Source organism: Sander lucioperca, chromosome 5 (genome assembly GCF_008315115.2).
Source record: "Sander lucioperca isolate FBNREF2018 chromosome 5, SLUC_FBN_1.2, whole genome shotgun sequence".
NCBI lineage: Eukaryota > Metazoa > Chordata > Actinopteri > Perciformes > Percidae > Sander > Sander lucioperca.
Genome location: NC_050177.1, coordinates 18,009,176 through 18,026,177, shown reverse-complemented (window position 1 = coordinate 18,026,177; position 17,002 = coordinate 18,009,176). Strand labels below are relative to the sequence as shown.

The 17,002-nt window shown below is 40.4% G+C and overlaps 1 long non-coding RNA gene across 1 annotated transcript; it reads right to left on the bottom strand.

Moving 5' to 3' along the window:
• Window positions 1–733: 733 nt before the first annotated feature.
• Window positions 734–2,335, bottom strand: LOC116067507. The gene is made up of 3 exons (XR_004109232.2): window positions 2,277–2,335; window positions 997–1,134; window positions 734–838 (listed from the first exon to the last, which is right to left on the bottom strand). It is a non-coding gene; the product is annotated as an uncharacterized LOC116067507 (long non-coding RNA).
• Window positions 2,336–17,002: the final 14,667 nt, after the last annotated feature.

The window sequence follows — 17,002 nt, the reverse complement described above, 5'->3', positions numbered from 1 at the left end:
TGTTCTGCACACGTGAATCAGCCAAATTACAAGAGAATCTAAATGGTGTGAGATAGACTGAAACCAAGCTAAAGGACATTTACAAGAAAATATTTTACTGAACATTGAACAAAACGCTAATACAGTTCATTTGTAGTGAGGAGAAAGAAAACAGACCATACACGAAAACTGTATGCCCTACACATGTTAGTATTTTAATGAACTGTTAACATAATACACAGTAGAATATGTTAGTGACTTAAAGAGACTCACTGTGCAGGTTCTGAAAAATCCAGAAACGTCTGTGCTATTCACTGACAGTAAAAACACCTCTTCCACCTCTTCCTCATCCCAGTCAGTCACCATAGTTCTAGTACTAGACTGAGGCACGTCTCCCCAACGTGACGTCATCACCGAATTGCGTTAAAAAACCCACTAAACGACTAAAACGGTAAAAACTGGCCTTTAACACTATTTGGTGACATTTTTAACAATGATATACATATGTTGAGTGCTTTATGTACCCATTAATCAACAGTGGTGGTTAACCTGCAACATGGGCTTTAATGCAATCAGACAAATGGCAAACACAAAGTGGACTAATTGCAAAATTCACAAAGCTCATTTGTATCATTGAACCTGTTCAATGTTCCACTGGTTCAACCTATGAAATGTGTAATAATCTATTTACCTGTTCATTGTGGATTTTTAAAATTTCAGCCAGAGCATCTGCTGTCTTTCCAGTTTTTAATGTCTTCTGTCTGAATAAGGTCATCAGTCGAGGAAGATGGCGGTCAAGCTCAGCATAGAATGTGTTGTGCAGGTTATGATTCGTAATCCACTGGAACTCTGCATACAACTACATTGAAATAACAGCAGGAGGAGAATACAGCATCAACACTTAAAAAACACAGTTCAATTTGAAGAATCGAGCACGCATTTATAAAGCAGAAAATAGCGGCCAAATGAGTAAGAATCACAATTTTCTCTCAAAAAGAGAAAGCTGATCCATATTACCTCAGACTCTATTTTGAGAGCAGGCCAGAGGTCCATGAGCTCATTCACTGGTGGGCAGGACATCACTATGGTCTGTCGGCGTAGGGGAAATGTGGTCTCCATCATCTTTCTAATGAGGGGCAGGTTCTTCTCAGTCTTCTTTACTTCTTCAACAATTTTTTCAAGCAAATACAAAGTTAAGTAAAATATGATCTGTGCAGTGCCAATGGTTAAATACCACTTAGGAAGATGGTATTTATGAACAGAACACATTCATTTTTGACTTGAATACGGCAAAAAGCTTTATTTTGATCAAACAGGCAAGTAGAATAAACAATATATGTATGTGGGAGTGTGTATGATTTAGGGTTACCACAATAAAACATTGTCTGAGAAAAAAAAACTAAAATTTCAGTTCATGAAAAAACATCTGAACCGCTCGGTTCGCTTGTCTCGGTTTGGAGCGTGTGTGTGCTGCACGGTTTGTCAGTACACTGTTAATGTGCACTAACCACTTACTGCCGTAGTGCCCACTTTCGACACCTATGTTAAAACACTTACTGGAAACGACGAGGGGGATGAGCGTGACGAACGCAACACATGGCAGCTGATTGGACGAACGCGTCACATGGTTCTTGCTGCTCCCAAATTTCAAAACAGACTCTAATGGCGTCTCGTTCTGAATACGATCTCGTATTTTACGAAAATAGTTCACCGAAAAGTGTTTCTGAAAACATTTTAAGCGAGAAATAAGCCATACAGTTGCTGAATCTGTCTGCTTTTTTGATCGACAAAGGTCAGTTTAAAAGATTTTCGTCAGATTTTGAGAGGTGCCGAGCTGACTGCTCCTCAAGTGGAGTGTGGAGTGCAGAGTGCTGCTGCTGCAGGTCACGTCACATGCAGAAATGTCAAGTGGGAGAGATGAGGAAGGCTGCCCGGAGTTGAAGGCTTCGCCAGCGTTGTATATAGTCTGGTGTGTGGGAACATTTTGGATTTCATGTTACCTATGATGACAGCGGAAATAAAACAATAGATAGAACTGCCACTGTGTGCATGTATTGTGCAACATGCATTCAATATGCAAATTTTAGCTATATATAATATGCTGAAGTATATTTCTGGAGTGTTAAAGATTAAAAGAAAAAATAACAAGAACCGTACAGAACCGAAAACCGTGACCCTAAAACCGTGATACGAACCGAACCGTGGATTTTGTGAACCGTACCACCCCTAGTATTTAGAGAGAGAGGGGGGGGAGAAAGAGGGGTGGTTAATAGAAGAATTCACATTCATTGGATTACCTGGTATCTTTATCACATCTCCAGTTATCTTCCTTAACTCTGTCTTAACTTCTTGAAACAAACAGAGAGATGCAAAGGCATAAACTGATCTGAAACTGAATAATTAAAAGCATTCAAAGAGTGTCAAATTATAAATACTGCCATTTATAAATTTTCCCTGTTTATGATCTTTTCATTTGATCCCCAAAGTGTCAAGCTACTAAAGCCATCGAGCAAAATTAACATTACTGTAAAGAAAAGAAGCAGCACTTGAACTTTACTGCATGGTTAATCAACAATAATGCCATTTCTACAAACTAAAGCCTTACTGGTAAGGGTTTTTAATTTATTCATCTTTGTCATGAAAAGCAGCTTGCTTCCAGCAGGGTCGTTTGTTTTAAAACTGATGCAGCACAAGTGGGCGGGCACGGGCAGTTGGCTCGTGTTCTGTTAGCAGCAATCTCTGTGTCTCAGTCTGCTCACACATAATTTAAAATGAGCGTCCCTAGAAGCTACAGAGAACGCTGACTTGCAGTGTAGGAACTCAGTTTGAGGCACTATTATGCTCGTTCATGCCAAGGGGGTAAGCTTTGCTTCAGAGCTCGAACCTCCTATGGCGCCATTTTGATGCTACAAAACGATCACCCAACGTTAGCATCCCATTGACTGCCATTCATTTTGACGTCACTTTGACAACTTTGCATCTGAAACGTTTAAAGACTTTATTTTTCCATTGTTTATTTCTAAAGAAACACGACAATGTATAAAATGCTCCATTACCTTGTACCTCACGTTATGGCTCCGCAGCAGACGTTTTTGTATATAAAATAGGCTAACGATTGTGTCATTACCACGCGACTTTCTGTCGCATAGTAGAGGAATTGCCGTATAGTACAGGAGAAGCTCGCAGGTAGTTTCGACTTACATTAGCTGTTTAAGTTTAATTACTAATGTTAACTAGCATTTTAGTTAGAAATAATTAGCCTGTGTCCATGTTATCTCCTTACATATACCTACGCTCTCCGTCTCTGCACGATTGGGAATGATTGAGATTTCTCTTGACACAGCTACCAAAAACTTACAACTTTCAGACAGGTTGCTCACGTCACATTTATGTCATCTCTCTCAGTTGGAAGCTGCACAGTAACGCTCAGCGCTCACCGGAAAAGTGCTTCTAATATCTTTCACTGGTCTCCGTCCAGAGCAACGGGATCTGTTGGTCCATTCTTATATACTGTCTATGGTTCATGCCCTTTATGATATTGGACCTCAGTGGTGCACTATTGAAAGTTTCCATCAACAAAAAACTCTAACTATCGCATACGAGGTATCTGTTAGTGCTTCTACTAACATACGAGGTGTCTGTTAGTGCTTCTACTAACGACTAATTTTCTAACACCACCTCCAAGCGGAGAATGAGCGTGTGATTGCTAGATTCATCCGGCGTCAAATTCTTCAATGAGTCTGGTCACTACCAGCTAGCACAACTAGCGACCTACCACTGTAGGTCGCTAGTTGTGCTGCTGGAGTGTGTAATGTTAGTGGTCATGATAAGTGGCTAGCCCTTTAGTAGCTCTATATCTGACTTAACGTCACCAAGGTACCAATACACTACAAGACTCCCGTGATAAGCCAGTGAAGGGCGGGGGCTTGGAGAAGGTCTACGGTCTCTGAGACAAACACATAAACAAATGTATAAAAGAAGTAAAAGTGAATAAATATTAACATTCAAAACTTACAGTAAGTCCAGTGATGCTGACTGCTGCCACGTAGTTAGTAACGTTCTGCTGCAAGCGAATCAGTGTAGTATGCAAATTAGCGCCACCTTCTGCTTCGGAGGTTTAATCAGATTAACTTGGCATAAAAAATGATCCCTGCAGCTGCTCAACACTTAAGTAAAAATAAAAAATATATAGGCTACATTAACATGATGACAATAAAAATACAAAAAATAAATACATTTTGTCTTCCACTAATGTCTAATGCATTTCAGACCATTTGCCCCAATCAAATTGTTAGTTTTAAAAATACATTTTTTTTTGTCTTCCACTAATGTCTAATGCATTTCAGTCCATTTGCCCCAATCAAATTGTTACTGTTTTAATAGGCTGATTACAATTTATTTGTTATGATCGATTTTACTTATTTGGTGAAGCACTTTGAGATTTTATTGTATTTTAGCATATGTTATATAAATTAAGTTTATTTTTAAATCATCCCTATTTGAAACAATAGAAATAACAGGACTTAATCATTCTTAGCATGTAATTACTTAATTCTATTAAGTTGTTACACCAACTTGACAAAATTAAGTTAGAAGAACTTTTTCTAAAACTTTGAGTATACACTACTTAATCTATTTAATTACTTTGAACGTTCAGGTTCAAATTTCCCTGATAAATGACTTAGACAAATAATTGTTGATTCAGTTACTGTAAAATACCCTCCTAACATTGATGAGAAGTCTCTAAAACTAAAAACATGTTGTGAGTCATGGCCAACTATCCTATTGAGGCTACTACTTGCATACAAAATAGCATGTCAATAAGTAACTTGTAGTGAAATAAAATTATGAGATATGAGCCTGGGCTTCCTCACCTTCAGCATAACAGCAGGTTAACAGGACAGCTAGAAGCCCAAGCCCCACTGAGAGATGTAATGTCCATCTCCCCATCTCCTTCCTGCAACAGAAACACAAACAAATACATTCATGCACGTACAGTACGACTATAATTCACTGTTGCAGAGAGGGAGCAAAAAGGTAGAGAGAGACTTTTCTCCCCCAGTAATATCTCTGCAGACTACTGTGTAACTTGAACCACCTGTACTTTCCCTCAGTCAAGCCCTTGAGAAAGTGAACAGGAACACTCCCCTTAGCTTCACCTCAGTTTGTGAAAGGAGCTGAAGAACAGAAAGACATTGTACTTTCAGAAAATAACCTTACCCGTTGATTATGCAGTAATGGGGTCTCTGATTGTGGAAAGCATGACACACGAAAATCCAATCACCTCTATTGATTGGGGTGAAAGCAGAAATCTTAAAGACAGATATCTTAAAACCTGGAATAAAAAAGATGGCTAAGTAATTCCTTTCATACAGTTTTAAATTGGTGTACCATCTGCTATTGGCATATAGCTAATTTCATATAGACTAACAATAAAGTGCCTGTTGAGGCATGATAAAATGTGAAAAATGACTACAGGAAGGGACCAATACAGGGTGGGACCTGGAAATATTATTTTTTTTTACTTATTTGTCCTTGTCCAACTTGTCAGTTGATTTGTGTGATTTGTGTGTGTGTGTGTGTGTGTCCGCGTGTGTGCAGGAGTTTTTAAGTGTGTACGGGAGAGATATGAGAGACAGTGAGACTCAGAGCAACTGAGTGACTGTGTACTGTGACTTGATCCCTCCTTTACTAGCTTCTGCACACACACACACACACACACACTCTCTCTCTCCAATCAGTATCCAGGTGAGTGGCTGTGACGGAGAGAGGTACTTCCTGTACCTCTATCTCTTCCCCACCCTATTAGAAGTTAAAAGCTCCACACCTCTGTGTGTCAAGGCCCCCTCCCTGCTGCATTCCTCCCCAACAGGAGTTCACCTGTGTGGGCTTGAGACTGGGAAAGCAGGCACCACCTTCCATGGCCTCCTCCCAGCTCTTGGGAGTGGCACACAGAGCGGAACACTGCCTGCAGGCGATGGGAAACGGCTTTGAGGCTCTTGTGTTTAAACAATTGAGTGCTCATACTACCGGGAACATTTTCTATTTGTCAGCTATTTGATGTGAACATTATGATTGCCACATATCTTTTCTCCCTGTTCTGAAGGTAAAGCCACTTTCTTTGCTCTGTAAATGGACTGCTATTATATAGCGTTTTCTAGTCTTAACGAGTACTTAAAACACTACATTCACCATTCACACACACATTCATACACTGGTGGCCAAGGTTGCCATACAACATGCTAATCAGATAAACATTCATGCACATTCACAGAACGATAGCGCAGCAACTCATGGTTCAGTGCCTTGCCACAAAGACACATTTCGACATGTAGACTGCAGGGGCCAGGGATTGAATCACCAACCTTGCGATTGGTAGACGCCCGCTCTACCACCTAAGTAGAAGATGTGAGGTTCCAGTTTGAGATTTTGCATTCCTGAGCAAAGGGACCAGCATGGCACACTGACCCTGACACTCAATCCTAGTGCTTATTGTTTTTAATAGCGCTGCACAATATATTGTTTTTTTAATCGCCATCAACATATCAAATATTGCGAAACGCTGCAACATATCGCGATAGCCTCTCAGATATTTTTTGTGTTAGTTAAAAAAAAACATCAGGGGGGTTGGTATGGCGTCACTGAGCTGAGAGGTCGGACTGACGCTGAGCTCCCGCTCCCATCGACCGTAATTTTAATTTTATCCACCACAGACTGGCTTTTTTATATCTTGCTGACCGCTCTAAGGTTCCTAACGATGTCAAGCAAGGAAAGTGGCTCGGTTCCGCCCGAAACTCAAAGTAAATCTCAAAGAACGACGAGAGGCAGAGTGAACGTTGAGGCGCAAGATGGCGGCTCCGGTGTAGGTAGCTACTCCTCACAGCTAGTTCAGGAAGTTACTGAGAGCATCGGTAAGTTGTTAGAGGAGAAGCTGGCCAAATTTACGAACACACTGGAAGTTTTGACAACCCGGGTGGAAGGCAACAGTAAAAGACTGGACGAAGCTGAGGGCCGAGTGTCCACACTGGAGGACATGCTAGCTACCACTGAAAACAAGCTCCGGGAAGTTGAGAAGAAGTTACAAACTCTGAATGAAAAAGCAGACGACCTGGAGAACAGGACGAGACGGGACAATCTCAGGGTTGTTGGCTTATAGGAAGGAGTTGAAGGTGAGCAACCTGTTGCTTTCTTTGAACGCTGGCTGCCGAAAATACTGAACTTGGATACTAAACGGGGCAGAATTAAGATCGACCGGGCGCACAGAGGGCTGGGACCCGCTCGCGGCGATCGCCCCAGACCCGTCATCATCAAGCTGCACAACTCCGGGGAGAAACAGCAGATCATCGCTGCACTGAGGGAGAGACAGCAGCTGACATATGAGGGACAGAAGCTGTACATTCAGCAGGATTTCTCAGCTTCAGTAAAGGAGAAGCGGCGCAACTTCAACAAGGTGTGTGAACGTCTGATCGGACTGAACATCCACTTCTCCATGCGGTTCCCCGCCATCCTAACCTTCACGTACAACGGAGAGAAACATGCTTTCCAGTCCCTCCGAGCTGCGCAGGCATTTGTGGATGGACTGCCGTGAACTTTGCAATGATTACCGCTAGGTAAATATACAGTATATTTTGGGGCGTGACGTCACTCTGTAATTTTAGTTTGAACTGCAGTATTAGTCTAAATTCAGCTGTGCACATTAAGCTTAGGAAAACATAAATAAAATAAAAATAAATGTTTAGCTAATATAGCCATTCTCCACTTATATGATTAGTCAGGGCTTTAACGGCTGTGATGTTAACCCAAAAGGGTAAAAGTTGAATTAAGCCTAGTCTGATAAAAAAGGGATGTCTGTAATCTGGAGCTGTGGTTAGAGCATCATAACCCCTGAGGAGCTTTAATTATTATCTTTGGGCTCTAAAGGGATGTGAATCTATCTGGGTCGTGGGGGCGGGAGTTTTTTGAAGAGATTGAAGCTGTTGCTCTTCTTTGGTGTTACCTGCGCTTTCAGCGTCATACAACCACCTGTAACTGTTACACAAACCTGGTCATTATGGATGTATTTTTTGTTTTTTCTTAGGCCTGTTGAGGCCTTTTTCTGTGTTCAATGCCTATCGTTCAGAGGCAATTCTTTTGTTCGCAGTGCTCTGAATTATAAGACTACCTCCTCACCACCATTATACCCTGCCGAATATATAAGTATTTTTTCATTGCTCAGGACCCCGAACCTTATTTGGCCAGTGCATTATTGGCATATCTTATTTTCATATAACAACCATGAGTGACATTAAGATTATTTCCTTAAATGTCAAGGGGGTCGGCCATGTTGTAAAAAGGCAGAAGATTATTTCTTTATTAAAGAGGGAGAATGCACAAATCGCCCTTCTACAAGAAACACATCTGACAGATGTGGAACACATTAAATTAAGGAGAAGCTGGATAGGCCAGGTGTTCTATTCATCCTTCAATTCACGTAGTAGAGGAGTAGCCATTCTCATTCATAAGAAGTTACCGTTTACTCTGGACGAGGTTGTTAAGGAAGATGAGGGACGATTTGTTATTATCTCAGGTTTCCTTTATGGGGAGCGTATCCTCATCGGTTCTGTCTATGGCCCTAATCCATCCCATTCGAGCCCTCTTTCTTTTCTGGACTGCTTGCAGCGGCAGCCTCACATTTAACCCCCTTCACAGTATTTGGGGGAGACTTTAACTGTGTTCAGGATGCTAGTATTGACCAATCTCCATCAAAACCTGCTTTTATGTCAAAAAAGACCGCTAGGCTGAAGGAGCTGTGTGCGGATTTAGGTCTCTTCGACGTCTGGAGAATTATAAACCCAACGGCAAAAGACTACACTTTTTACTCCCATCCCCACCAATCTCTATCAAGAATCGACTATTTTCTAGTGTCTAGAGAGGTAATGGATAGAGTCAAAGCATGCTCAATTGGAATATGTACATTGTCTGATCATAACCCGGTATCTATGACTATTCCCTATCTCGATCCCTCCACGCGCCACTGGAGATTTAATTCCTCACTTTTAAGTAGCCCCTCATTTTTGGATTTTCTGGAGAAGCAATGGGAACTTTTTATGGTAACAAATAACACACCAGGTATAAATCCTTCCCTGTTATGGGAAACGGCTAAGGCGTTCATGAGGGGGTCCATTATATCTTACACAGCAGCTCATAAGAGGGATACAATCAGGAAGCAATTGGAATTAGAACATTCGATCCAGGATTTAGAAAACAAGTTTAAAGGGTCTCCATCTAAACAAAATCTTAAAAACTTAGAGGCAGCAAGATCGGTGCTTAATCAACTCTTACCAAGCAAAGCAGAGGCTTCTATCCTTTTTGCCAGACAGAGGCTATATGAACACGGCAATAAGCCTGGCCGCCTGCTTGCCCGAATGGCAAAGGGAAGAAATGCCATCAATTTAATATCATCACTTAAAGATAGTAATGGAGACAAAGCTCATGAATAAAAAAAAATTAACAATATTATGAGACAGTTCTACTACAAGTTATATTCCACCGAATGCAATACATTGGATGATCTAAGAAAATCCTTCCTGGATCAAATTAGTCTCCCTCTCTTACAGAAGAACAGCGGGAGTTCCTGAATAGGCCGGTTACCAGGGAAGAGGTCCTGGATGCTATTCGCACACTTCAAAGTGGGAAAGCACCAGGGCCGGATGGCTATGGGCCGGAATATTATAAAAAAATGAGCAGAGTTGTGGTAGGCCCTCTGACCGATATTTTTTTGGACTCCTTCAGGAATAGATGTCTCCCTCCCTCTCTAAATTTAGCCAATATCTCTTTAATCCTGAAGAAAAATAAACCACCAGATGAGTGCGGTTCTTATAGACCTGTCAGCCTTATAAATGTGGACAGCAAGATACTTTCTAAAGTGCTGGCCAGACGATTGGAGATTATTTACCTTCACAAATGACGATCAGACAGGCTTTATCAGGGGAAGGTTCTCGTATTCTAATGTGAGGAGACTTCTTAATGTGGTACAGTACTCCTTGGAGATGCGGCACCGGGCACTAGCTATATCGTTGGACGCGAAAAAGGCGTTTGATAGAGTGGAGTGGAGGTTCATGTGGGATGTCTTGAGCAGGTTTGGATTAGGAGAGGAGTTTATAAATTGGATACAACTTATTTATCATTCTCCAGAGGCCTGTGTCTTGACCAATGGCATGCGCTCTTCTCCCTTCCCGCACGGTAGAGGAACAAGACAGGGCTGCCCGCTCTCCCCCGTCCTTTTTGCCCTCTCTTTGGAGCCACTGGCAGAACGCATTAGGAATAGTAAGGAAATACATGCCGTTACTTTGGGCAAGACTACTCACAAGATAGCATTATATGCTGATGACGTTTTACTTTTTCTTTCCAAGCCCGAGGTATCGGTCCCGGCTACTATGTCAATTATCAACTCATTTGGTTCCATATCTGGCTATAAAGTTAATTACACAAAATCTGAGGCCATGCCCCTGGGGAATTACGATAGCACACGCTCAGATACGAATTTCCCGTTCAGATGGGCCACATCAGGCTTTGTTTATCTCGGTATTAAAGTGTCACCCAATGTTGAGGACCTGAGGCGACTTAATTTTGTACCTACAATCAGAACAGTTAAGAATGACCTTGAGAGATGGCATGATCTTCCCCTCTCCTGGATGGGCAGAATCAGTCTCATAAAGATGAACATACTCCCCAGGTTGCTTTACCCTATGCAGATGTTACCATTATGGTTACCAAAGACGGTTATTTTGGATCTAGAAAGGGCCTTTTCACGATTTATTTGGCACAATAAAAGACCCAGAATCAGAATTAAGACTTTACAACTGCCAATGGAACGAGGGGGCTTAGCCCTACCCAATCTGAGATATTATAACTGGGCCTGCCACACCCGAATAGTCTGGGACTGGCTCCAGTCTCATTTAAAATCTGAAGTGGGTATTGATGAATGGTTCTCCTCTCCCTATTCCCTTTTGAGCAAACTCACAAATTACGGAAAAAAGAGGTCGCCAGACATTAAGCGTAACCCTATTATTTACAACACTATCAGAGTCCGGCGAGATATTACAAAGCATTCTGGGGAAAAGGCTTCATCTCTCGCACTAACGCCTGTGACTAGGAATGATGAGTTCACCCCAGGAATTAATAATAGTATGTTTGATAGTTGGCATAAGAAAGGCATCAGGCTTATTTCGGATGTATACCAGGGTAATACACTGATGTCCTTTCAACAACTTCAACAAAAATACAACATTGCATCTGAACACTTTTACGGGTATCTCCAACTCCGTGGCTTTGTTCTGTCAAAGGTGAAAAATCTCCACACAGGCACTCCCTCTCTCGGTGATATAGATTTATTTATACTGAATCGAAAAGACACAAGACATTTTCTCTCTCATTCCTATTCGCTGCTCTACTCCTTAGACCCATCAGATATAAGGAAGGTGATACAGAGGTGGGAACGCGATCTTGGTGGGCAATTTATCGAAGATGACTGGCATGAAGCAATAGTCTCTGCAAAAAACACATTTATTTGCAACCGAATGAGAGAAACCCAATATAAGATACTCCATAGATCCCACATAACACCATTCATTCTTAACCAGATGGATAATCTGAACTCTCCCCTTTGCATCAAGTGTAAACTGTCTGTTGGGACATACATTCACTGTTTCTGGGAGTGCCGTTTGATTGCAAGGTTTTGGAGTAATGTAGCCCTGGAACTGAGTAAAATTTTCTCACTTAAAGTTACAAAGGATTCTGGCCTATTCATATTAAGCTTGCCTTCAAAAACACTATCTTTGAGCAGAACGGAATTTAAACTTTGTGACAAACTTTTGTTTCTGGCTAGGAGATGTATTTTAAAACAGTGGATAAGTGACAAACCTCCAACTGTCACACAGTGGTACCAAGAAACATATAAAGTCATACCCTTAGAAAGACTTAACTGCACGAATGAAAGGGGATGATAATTTATTTGAGGGAACATGGTCAGCCTTTCTGAGGTACTTACCCCCGTCCCTCCGGGACACTGTAAATAAGGGGAGATATGCTTTAGACTGGAACACTTTCGCTGGATGATTTATGTTATTATATCTGCCATTGCCAGTCTCTGGATCTCCCCTCCTCTGCTTTCGCTTTGATCTTATCTGACTACCTACTTGTATATATACTTTTGTTGAACTGATGGTTTTGTTTGATTTTAGGTACTTTCAATTCAATTTTATTGTTTATCTGTTTTTATTTCATCTACTTGTTTATTTTTATTAACGTCATCCACCCTGTTATTGTCTTGTGTACTTGTATAATTTATATTTTAATTCCACTATACATGGATGAGAGAAGGCACAGTATGTGTATAGGGTGACTGTTATGACAGCTGGGGGTGGCAGTAAGACTCTTTCTTTATTTTTATTTTATTTATTTATTTATTTTTTTTTATTATATTTTTTTTACCTTTACTTTTTGGGGTAAGGACAGTTGTGAGCTACCTGCAGTCATACTGGTTTGGATGGTGGTTTATCTTCCTTCCTGTTTTGATATTTTTGTGAACACAGAGAGCACTTGTATGTTGGTTATGTTCTATTTTGTAATAAAAATTAATAAAATCTATTTATAAAATAAAAAAAAAAAAATCAACTGCGCTTTATAATGTAACTATAAAGTTACATGTCATTCTTTTTAGTGGTGCATTTTATATTCAATGTTCAATTTGTTCAATAAAAGAATGTTAGAAATTTTTCCTTTTGTTTGTTTTAAATTCAACAAGCAATTTGTTGTATTTTAGCAGAATAATGAAAGCAGCAGAAATGCAGATCTACACTTTAATATCTGTTTATTTATCGCAAGTAATATCGTTATCGCGATATTCAACATTATTGCATATCACATATTTTCTACATATCGTGCAGCTCCAGTTTTAATTGGATTTCTACAGCCTTTTACAAAGGAGCCTTCACAGCTACAGTGGACTAAATTGTGGAGACCATCCCACAACTGAAGGTCCACAGGTTTAAATATCATCTCAACATTTAGAGTCCAAACGTAAACAATGCCTTATTAACCAAGCCATGAATGAATGTTGTCTAATCCCCTGAGCGTTTTCTAATCAGGGATTGGACAAAAGGAGTTAGTTGATTACAGTAAGCTTCTCGAAACAGCCAGGTACACAAAACATTACATTGGTCCTAACAACCACTATGGTTAAGATTTGGTTAGGTTTAGGCAACTAAAACTACATGGTTAAGGTTAGGTAAAGATTGTGGTCATGGTTAAAACAAGCAAGACTAACTATTGATAGGAGATGGGATCATAAAAGTTAGACACTTTGTACAAAATATTTCCAAAATTTCAACTCCAAATCTTTTATATAGCACTTTTTATTGCCCACCAACATAAATTCCAGTAACACTGATTTTGACCAGCCACCATGAGTCCTGTCAAAGTTGCCCTGAGAAAGATACTGAACCCCTAAAGTAATTCCCAAACTGTAAAAATTCAGTTGGTGTGATATGTATAGCATGTACAGTATAGCATAAGAAACGACACAAATAAGCCCAAAACCAGCATTCTTTCTTCTTAATCCCATTTGTCTCAACAGTTGAGTTGGTGAATCATTTGCAGTTTCCCTCTGGCATTGATAACTGCTATTGTGAAACTTATTCATTTATCCACATAATGAGTATACTATGAAAATATTATGGCCTTCCTGACAAGAGACAGTTTTGTCATATTTTGGCTTCTTAGAGCCGATACTCATAGTTATGCAGATGATACACAGATCTTCATTACTCACCAGTGGTATCAGACATGTTAATAAATTAATTCAGTGCATTGATTATATAAACCTGTGGATGATACAAAATGTTCTAAAAAATGTACAAAACACAGGTTATAATTACTGTACCAAATCAAATTTTAACTCCTTACTTACTTCTATTACTTCTACTTTTATTACTTCTTCTTAGTTTATACTGTGCTCACATGGTACATATTCCTTAATAAAGTTGCATTTAATCAAATTAGCAGAAACTCATTTACACACTTTACAACACCACGGCGCAAGATGTTGTGTTGATTGGTCTTTTAATCACTTAACAAACTATTACCTTTTATATCCCTACATTCCTTCAAAACTCACCTTTTTAATTCTGGACCAGGAATCTCTAGACATTGGTTTAGGTCAGGGTTCACATAAATGATCACACTGATTTCAATTTGTTTCACATTGTTTCCTACTAGGTAATCATCTTTTCGAATCTAGCCTTTTCCTGTAACTTTTTTTATTGTGTGATCGACTTCTTTGTGTTGCATTCTTGAAGGAAGTAGTAGGAGTTTCAGATAGGGCCAGTGTCAGTGTAAGCGATAGTTTATTTCTCTGGAAAGGCCTTTCCTCTTATCTCCAGCAGACCACACATCAGACGTTAAAGGTTATTCTCAATCCCTGTCGCTGCACTACACCCTCATAACTAGACTCACAAAGACTCAGGTCAGTAGCCATGGTGAACCTGTGACACAGATCTGGGATTCAATACATGACTCAGAGGAGAAAACAGCCTTTTCCTCTTATACTGTATGCCACACTGGTCATTCTGTACGCTGACATAAGTTCGAGACGTTTGATAAATAAAGCTTTAAACTTTTCAGGCTCGATTTAAACCGTCAGTAAACACAGGTAATGACTCCCAGCAGTTAATGTGAGCAATATGGAAAGTGGCACATATATGTTATGCCTACTGTAAATGTGAATAAGATAATAAAATCTCCTGTACTTTATAATCTTATAAATCGCATCCTAACCTGACGTCCAGCGACGGGGCATCCAACCTGACGTCCCACCAACCTGACGTCCAGCGACGGGGCATCCAACCTGACGTCCAGCGCCAACCTGACGTCCAGCGACGGGGCCGCCGATTGGTGTGAGGAACCATGCAACCAAGTTGACATTTGATGTTTCTGGTTGTACTTGCTTATTTCAAATAAAACTAACTGATTATATTGGCTTCCTTATTTCTGATAAAGTACAATCAATGTGAATATGACATCATCATGGAAGCTGGCAGTGGGCTACTTCTAGGTGGAAAAGCTCTGTTGAATGATTGTTCTTTAGCCACAGAAGGGAGCCTTTTCAGGCAAGCCTCATAAATGCTGCATAGACATGCTTGTCCAGCCTGACAGCTCCGCTGTACTTTCTGTGATTCATCACACCAGTTACCAAGCCTTTAGTGATAACACAGAGGTCCTTCAAACCTGCATCTTGGAATAATTTCCCCAGAATGGAAAGTATGTGATGTTCAGTTGTTGTGGGGTAATGAATCACCAGGGGTCTCATTTATAAAACTGTGCGTAAGATCCTTACTAAAAGTGTACGTACGCCCAACAGCCAAAAATGGCGTACGCCAAAAAAGAATTCAGATTTATAAAACCGTGCATACGCACATCTACAAGCAATGTTCCCTTTATAAATCACAGATTACCCACAAGTGTGCGTACGTGAATCAGCCTCTTATCCCGTCCTGTACACGCCCATTTTTAACCATAAATAGTAAATGCAAAGCACCTCATGAATGCTGATCAGTATGTTAATGACCCTGGCAGTTGTCATTTCGTTATGCCGAATCATGACAATTGGTGAGGAAAAAGCTAAAAACTTCTCAGACATTCAGGAATTGCTGCAAATTGAATTATAAATTCAGCCTGTTCTCGCACAGTGTAGGGAAACCTGATCTATAGACTACCTATATTAATAATACCTTCCAAAACGGCAGGCATTTCGGCACTCGGGGACAGCTTCGATATACCAGACCTATATGATAAGATTTAACAGTACTATGTATTATATCCAAACAAGCCTTAGTGATAAAGTTGAATATTATATAAAACAATTATGGTCCCTGAAGTCTCTTTTTCTCCTGTTTCTTCCATTGCCGTAGTACTCCTGCAGGGCCAGCAGTGCCATCATGCAGCATTATGCACGGGTTCACCGCAGTATTTATATGTTTACAACAATTTGTGATTTCAAAAATCACAGCATAAACTAGTGGTATCCCCAACCCCGAGATACAATTTGAAGACGAAAGTCTAATAGGCGAACACACTTTTCTTCATGCAGGTTTTGTTACGAACAGTATTAATGTTCGGAACGAGGACATTAAGTGTAACGATTGCGCGTGAGCTTAACGGCTGTATTTCCAGACTTTGACATTTGATGATATATGTACAATATTAAAGACAGATATTTAGTTATTTACACTGTGTTCTGCAGTTATCTAATGGTAGGGTATTTGATGCTATCCTGTATTCCATGCAGTCAGGCCATCTCATCCTCCTGCGCTCCATAGTGGACAACGAGATAAGAGACAGCACCGATTAAACATTAATAAAAAGTTTTTATTAAAGATTTGAGTTGGATTTTACAAGGTGTTTATGGAACAAGTATCACTCAGTACAAGCGCAAATAGCACTGCTGGATTTAATCTTCATGGTAACGTGGATGATATGGAGTGAAAAAATGTGCGTGAGGCATCAATACTTGAACATATTACAAGTAATCGTTATTCCCACATTTACTTTCTGCAGTCTGACTTCACCACCTCACCATCTGCGTCGCCAATTCCCATTGTCTCCAAAATGTGCATACGCATGGGTCAGAGTTTGCGTGGAGGACCGCACATTCTCCCGTCAAGTTTGTTTTTTATAAATCACAACCTTTTCGTACTTCGGGAAACTGGTGGTGTACCTGCGGACATTGTGAAGCTATGGCCACCGAACAGGAGTGTCTGTGTTGCAAGGAGTGGGACCTGTTGCGTCGCGATGCCCAAGAGATGCACAGTCTGAAGATTTCCTCTTTCTGATAAACAGGGCTGTACTTGAAACTTTTTCGGCGACCCAGACCGGAGGGACCAGATGGACAGTTATCCACTGAGTAAGTACACTAGACAAGTTATGCAGAGTGCAATTATTTCAGATATATTGAGCAAATTGCTTTTGATGTTAGTTTGCATCGCCA